This window comes from Nomascus leucogenys, chromosome 9 (genome assembly GCF_006542625.1).
Source record: "Nomascus leucogenys isolate Asia chromosome 9, Asia_NLE_v1, whole genome shotgun sequence".
NCBI lineage: Eukaryota > Metazoa > Chordata > Mammalia > Primates > Hylobatidae > Nomascus > Nomascus leucogenys.
Window position 1 is genome coordinate 1,426,157 of NC_044389.1, and position 7,470 is coordinate 1,433,626.

General features: G+C 34.6%; 1 pseudogene; it reads left to right on the plus strand.

Moving 5' to 3' along the window:
- Positions 1-4,603: 4,603 nt before the first annotated feature.
- Positions 4,604-6,369, plus strand: LOC100589185 (annotated as a pseudogene).
- Positions 6,370-7,470: the final 1,101 nt, after the last annotated feature.

Genomic DNA, 7,470 nt, shown 5'->3' on the forward strand with positions numbered 1-7,470 from the left:
GCAACAAAAGCCAAAATTGACAAATGGGATCTTATTAAACTAAAGAGCTTCTGCACAGCAAAAGAAACTACCATCAGAGTGAACAGGAAACCTACAAAATGGGAGAAAATTTTCACAACCTACTCATCTGACAAAGGGCTAATATCCAGAATCTACAATGAACTCAAACAAATGTACAAGAAAAAAACAACCCCATCAAAAAGTGGGTGAAGGACATGAACAGACACTTCTCAAAAGAAGACATTTATGCAGCCAAAAGACACATGAAAAAATGCTCATCATCACTGGCCATCAGAGAAATGCAAATCAAAACCACAATGAGATACCATCTCACACCAGTTAGAATATCCATCATTAAAAAGACAGGAAACAACAGGTGCTGGAGAGGATGTGGAGAAATAGGAACACTTTTACACTGTTGGTGGGACTGTAAACTAGTTCAACCACTGTAGAAGTCCGTGTGGTGATTCCTCAGGGATCTAGAACTAGAAATACCATTTGACCCAGCCATCCTATTACTGGGTATATACACAAAGGACTATAAATCATGCTGCTATAAAGACACATGCACACGTATGTTTGTTGCGGCACTATTCGCAATAGCAAAGACTTGGAACCAACCCAAACGTCCAACAACGATAGACTGGATTAAGAAAATGTGGCACATATACACCATGGAATACTATGCAGCCATAAAAAATGATGAGTTCATGTCCTTTGTAGGGACATGGATGAAACTGGAAACCATCATTCTCAGTAAACTATCACAAGGACAAAAAACCAAACACCGCATGTTCTCACTCATAGGTGGGAATTGAATAATGAGAACACATGGACACAGGAAGGGGAACATCACACACCGGGGACTGTTGTGGGGTGGGGGGAGGGGGGAGAGACAGCATTAGGAGATATACCTAATGCTAAATGACGAGTTAATGGGTGCAGCACACCAACATGGCACATGGATACATATGTAACAAACCTGCACATTGTGCACATGTACCCTAAAACCTAAAGTATAATAATAATAATAATAAAAACCATTTTGCTTCCTGGACCTAACCAATAGACTGTGAGCTGCATCAGTCAATAAGAATTAACAAGTTTGCATGCCTCATTTGCATAAGCAGACCAGAGTGGGACCTGAATGGGGACTCTCTGAAAAAAGAGCAATCTCTGTTGTCTCCAAACACACCTTTGCTTTGTAAGGAAGGCAGCATCTCCCCTGTTTGCAAATCACTCACTGGAATCGTCTCCTTTCTTCTTTTAAAAAGAAAATTCTTTTCAGTGGATTTGTTAACAAATGGTTTAAAAGTTCTATCTGTGGCTAATGGAGCTAATAACATGATTAGAAAAGAACAAGTTCAGCAGCATACAAAAGCTTTTAAATGACCCATATTACAAGACAAGTATTAGAGTATTTTAGAGATGAAAGAAAGCTTAGAGGCAATCTCCAAGTAATCCATTCCAGTAAGAGATTCTGTATGCAATATGAAGCAAAGTTATCGATCTGCCAAACTAAATTAATGTCTTTTGTCCAGTTTACACACGTCTTTTTCTTAAATGTAGTAATGTATGAACCAAGTAATTAAAATTAAATTTGTATTTACAATGTTCACATTAAATATGGCTCCAAATTTACTATTATTCACCATAAGACAAAATTCAAATATAGTAAAAGATGTACCTAAATTGCACTTACATCTTTGTTTGGAATTACTATGCTGCAAGGCAAATAGTTATTAGTTATAAATAATATATAGCTTTGTAACTCACCAGAATAAGCTTTGTTTCTATACAGCCAACCAGATGTTAGTGATTTTCGTCTTGTTTTCTTCATGTTTCTATGTTTTTTCATATGTTCATGGTACATTATCAAGGATAATAGGAAACATCTCCCTGGTTAAAAACAAAACAAAACATGTCTTAGAAACAGCCAGAAGGTGGGCTCTGTACACTAGTTAGACACACCCACAAAAATGGGAATAGAATTGCCTGATAAAATTATATTGAAAATAAGACCAAAAGTTGAACATGACACTCAATTGATATTGATAATTCATATTTGATGCTACAACACAGTAAATCTTTAATAGTGCCTGGCACATACTAAAGCCAAAACTTATTAGATAACTAAATAACGAAATATCTATTCTTAATGGTATTTTTTGCACTTTTGCTTTTGAAAGTTGAAGAAAGTTTGATTTAGAACTCTGAGGAAGAAAAAGAAGGTGCCTTTAAATAAGAACATAATTAAAGAAGGGTGCTCCTAATTCAAACTTAGCAAATTTGCACAGTGAGCCAAGTAAACCTGCAGATGGAGTATTTTAGGCATACCTTATTATGCACAAAACTAGCAATTCCAAATTCCGTAAGTCTATGCTATTGTCATAAATTATTTATAAGCCATTATTACAATCTCAAAATCACTTTCCATGACAGATTCTCAAATCCTGTAATTCCCACTTCTTGGAATCACTCAAACAGAAAAAGCAAAACACAAAAAGCAAGTGTGAGTGTGTGTTTGTGTGTGTGTATACAATTAGGTAAACTAAGTAAACTATCCATCAGAGGAGAAGTTTTTTAGTAATTTATGTTAAATTTATAGTAGAGTAAAACATATATTATAAAGAGCTATGTAATGGAACGCACGCTACCTGACAAAATGTCCATGATGCATTCAGGGAAAACACAGTATTTCAATTAATCCAATAAAAATGATTGAATAAAAAGAATATGTTTGTATCTGTGTATGTGCATATGTGAGTACACACATGCACGTGTGTGACAGAGGAGACAAAGGAGAGAAGGTAAATATTATATCTGAAAAGCAATATAAAATATTAATGTCCCAATTTTTTTATTGAAAAAATCAGTCTAATTTTTTGGTTCCAAAATAGTCATATGTAGAATGTCCTATGATTTAATTTGCAAGAAGAGTATTCGAAAGAGTATTTTGTAATATTTTCCCCTTTAAGTTCTAATTGTAAAGATGCTTTGCTAGGTATTCAGCAAAACAGGTTTAAACAATGTGATCTATACTCCTCTAGTTGCACAGAATTTAAAACTCACAATGCTCCAGAGCTGATTAATTACATATAAATTGTATTTTTCTTTGTGTGCAACTCAATAGATAATTAGATTTAATTGTCTTGTGAATGAATAGGGGTTGCATGTCAGAGAATAGAAGTTGCTATTATATAAAATTAAGAGTTTAAAGAGGTTTCAAAAATAATTTTAAAACAATATTTGACTTACAAAGAGTCCTAATTTGCCAGAAAATTTTGTCCACATTTGATAATAATACACAGCTACTCTTTGATTTCTTTTAAATGCTCTTATGCTGGAAAAACAGAGAAATCTACATAATGTAAATGCATTCACTTAACTTCTCTGTCTCACCCCTCTGCCCAGAAAAAACCTTGGGTATTGACTGTATATAATAAACTTTATCAATACTTTGTCTTTTAATGTTTTAGTTTACTAAATTATCTATGTCCTTTAGGCTACCCATGCTTCTAATATCTTCTAATATTTTCTAGATCTATAGACAGATTTTCTTTAGAAGTTTTAAGATTTTGTGACTCTTTGCAGTCAATTTCAGATAAGTTGGGTTTCTTCCATTCATGCAATATTAAGGATTAGTTTTTCTGCTTCAGAGCAGTACTGTGAACTAACCGCTATTTATTCTTGAAGTGCTCACCTACAGCTCACCTTTAGCTGCTAATTTGGTAGTGGGTGATGAGGGTGAAGTAGAAGGGAAAGTACTTATTTTTACCTGTTAAAAAAAATTGGTAAACACCTAATATATTTTGGACCTTGAATTAAACTGTTAAACCTGAATTAGAAAGAGGAAGCAACCTCATTATAGAATTAATATCTTCCCTCAAATTGCCAGTTATTATAGCAAATGCATCTTTCCCATTGAAGCTTTTCACATGCAAGGTTGAACAGGGTAATAACGGTCCCATTATCCCATTGTCTTTATAGAATATATGCAGCCTGCTACCTAGGAAACGTGAGTGTAGGAGGAGCTGTTCTGAGAGACTGCACATGGCTCCAGTTGCCAAGGAAACTCATGCCTTTTTCCCTGTAAATGCACAGAGCAGCTTCCTTGTTAGGATTGGGTTAACAATCTTCTTAAAGGAAAAGCTGAGTAGAGAAGGTAGTAAGTTCTTTTCAGGCATGTAATCTGAATTGTAAACTCTATATAAGCTGTGGTGAATTGTTTTTAGCAAGTAAGCTTCAGTGATAAAAGTAAAAACGTGTGGATTATCACATTGTTTTATCTGACATAATTGAAAATATTAGAAAATGAAAAAACTTGATATTAAATGAAAAATAGACCATTTGCTTATAAAGAAAAAATAGATTTTCAGACTAATAAATGACATATACTGACAATGTATGCTATGTATCCAAATGTAAATGAGTTTTTAATTTACACTTTTAGAATGATTGTACATAAAAAGTTTTCCTAAAATACTTTCATATCAACCTATTCTAATTAATTATCTAAATTAATCCTCTTTCTTTATATTACTGTTATTATTGTGCTAAAAAGCACCTATTTCTCCTCACTCACCACCACCGCTCTGCAGAAATGCTTCGATAACTCACAGTCTTTCACTAGGTGAGAACTGTGTCCAGGGTACTGGCTCCTCATCTCACTTGGGCTTATGTTAAAGATGTAAAATTTGGTATAGATGCCTAAGCCTTAATGCTTCAAGGTGCAGACCTTTTAGCCGATGCTGTAGCCGTTACGATGGAGTCAAATGGAAGAGCAGTGATTATTGAACACAGCTGTGGAAATCCCAAAGTAACAAAAGATGGTGTGACTGCTGAAAAATCTATTGACTTAAAGGATAAATATAAAAATATTGGAGTTAAACTTCTTCAAGGTGTTGCCAATAACATGAATGAAGAGGCTGGGGACGACATTACAACTGTATTGTTCTGGCATGCTCTATTGCCAAGGATGGCTTCAAGGTGCTAATCTATTGGAAATGGGGAGAGGTGTGATGCTAGCTGTTCATGCTGTAATTGCTGAACTTGAAAAGCAGTCTAAACCTGTGACCACCCCTGAAGAAATTGCTCAGGTTGCTACAATTCTACAAATGGAGACAGACCATAGAAAGGTTGCCATCGGTTACATGTGTAACAAACCTGCACATTGTGCACATGTACCCTAAAACCTAAAGTATAATAATAAAAATAAAAATTCTTAAAAAAAAAAAGAAAGGTTGCCATCACACTAAAGGAAGGAAAAAGCACTGAATGATGAATTAGACATTACTGAAGGCATGAAGTTTGATTGTGGATATATTTTTCCATATTTTATTAATACACCAGAAGGCTAGAAATGTGAATTCCAGGATGCCCATGTTCTAATGAGTGAATAGAAAATTTCTAGTGTCCAGTCCATTGTACCTGCTCTTGAAGTTGCCAATGCTCACCATAAAACTTTGATCATAATTGTTGAAGATATTGATGGAGAAGCTCTAAGTACATTCGTTTTGAGTAGGCTAAAAGTTGGTCTTCACATTATAGCAGTCAAAGCTCCAGGATTTGATGAACAATTGAAAGAACCAGCTTAAAGATATGGCTATTGCTACTGGTGGTGCAGTGTTTGGAGATGAGGGCTTGACCCTAAATCTTGAATATGTGCAGCCTCATGACTTAGGTAAAGTTGGAGAGGTCATTGTGACTAAAGATTATGCTATGCTCTTAAAAGGAAAAGGTGAAAAGGCTCAAATTGAAAAAAAACATATTCAAGAAATCATGGAGCAGTTAGATGTCACAATTAGTGAATACGAAAAGGGAAAACTGATAGAATGGCTGGAAAACTTTTCAGATGGAGTAGCTTTGCTGAAGGTTGGTGGGACAAGTGATGTCAAAGTGAATGAAAAGAAAGACAGAGTTGCGGATCCCTTAATGCTACAATAGCTGCCACTGAAGAAGGCATTGTTCTGGGAAGGGTCTGTGGCCTGCTTTAATACATTCCAGCCTTGTACTCATTGACTCCAGCTAGTGAAGATCAAAACATTGCTATAGAAATTAAAAGAATATTCAAAATTGCTGCAATAACAATTGCTAAAAATGCAGGTATTGAAGGATCTTTTATAGTCGAGAAAATTATGCAAAGTTCTGTAGAAGTTGGTTATGATGCTATGGCCAGAGATTTTGTGAATATGGTGGGAAAAGGAATCATTGATCCAACAAAGTTCCTGAAAACTGCTTTATTGGATGCTTTTGGGTGGCCTGTTAACTACAGAAATTTTAGTCACAAAAATTCCTAAAGAAGAGAAGGACCCTGGAATAGGTGCAATATGTGGAATGAGAGGTGGTATGAGAGGTGGCATGTTCTAATTCCTAGAATACTGCTTTACCTGTATTAATGAACTACGACAGGAAGCTCAAGGCATTGTTCCTCACCAATAGCTTCATAGAAGTCAGTTGGAGAAAATGACTGAAGAAAAGGCTGGCTGATATTTAAGAAATCACTATAACCATTACTGGTTTCAGTTGACAAAATACATAATGACTTACCGCTGTCATTGTCCAGGCCTACAGATAATTTATTTTGTATTTTTTAATAAAACACATTTGTACATTCCTAATATTGGGTGCAAAGTCATGTACCAATATATTGCTTTCAACTTAAATCCCTGAAGCATTTTTACTACTGTTCTGTTAAAATTTTAGTGCTTGCCATCACCAGATGAGAATTTAAGCAGTCTTTCTGTGGAGATTGAGAATAATTGTGTACAAAGTAGAGAAATGTCCAATTATGTGACAACTTTTGTATAATAAAAACTATTTTAAAGTTTAAAAATCACCTATTTCATATTCGAACAGTCTATTTTTTGTGCTTCTGAAATTAAAATTCTCTAAAGTATAAAATCTCAAATTATATCTTCTAAACGTTTCCTCAGTATGATCTGTTACCACCTGTAGTTATTTATTAAGTCCATCATTTATCAATTATGTAAAACAACTTTAGGTAAAATCTAATAATTTTTTTCAAAAGATCCTTAAAAAATCATGTACTATGGAAAGAAAAAGGAAGTGGGAATATTTCCAGGCAAGAAGGCTATGTCTTAGAAAATTGAGCTGTATCTTCTGTGTTAATAACAATATTAAAATTCATATGGAACAAAAAAGACTCCCAGTAGCCAAAACAATCTTGAGCAAAAAGAAAAAGCTAGAGGCATCACACTACCTGACTGCAAAGTATACTACAAAACTATAATAACTAAATCGGGCTGGCACTGCCATAAAAACAGACTCATAGACCAATGATATAGAATAGAGCCCAGAAATAAATCCACATATTTACAGCCAACTGATTTTTAAAAATAAATGTGCCAAGAACACACACTGGGGAAAATACAGTCTCTTCAATAAATGGTGCTGTGAAACTGGATATCTGCAGGCAGAAGAATGAAACCAGACCCTCATTGCTCACCT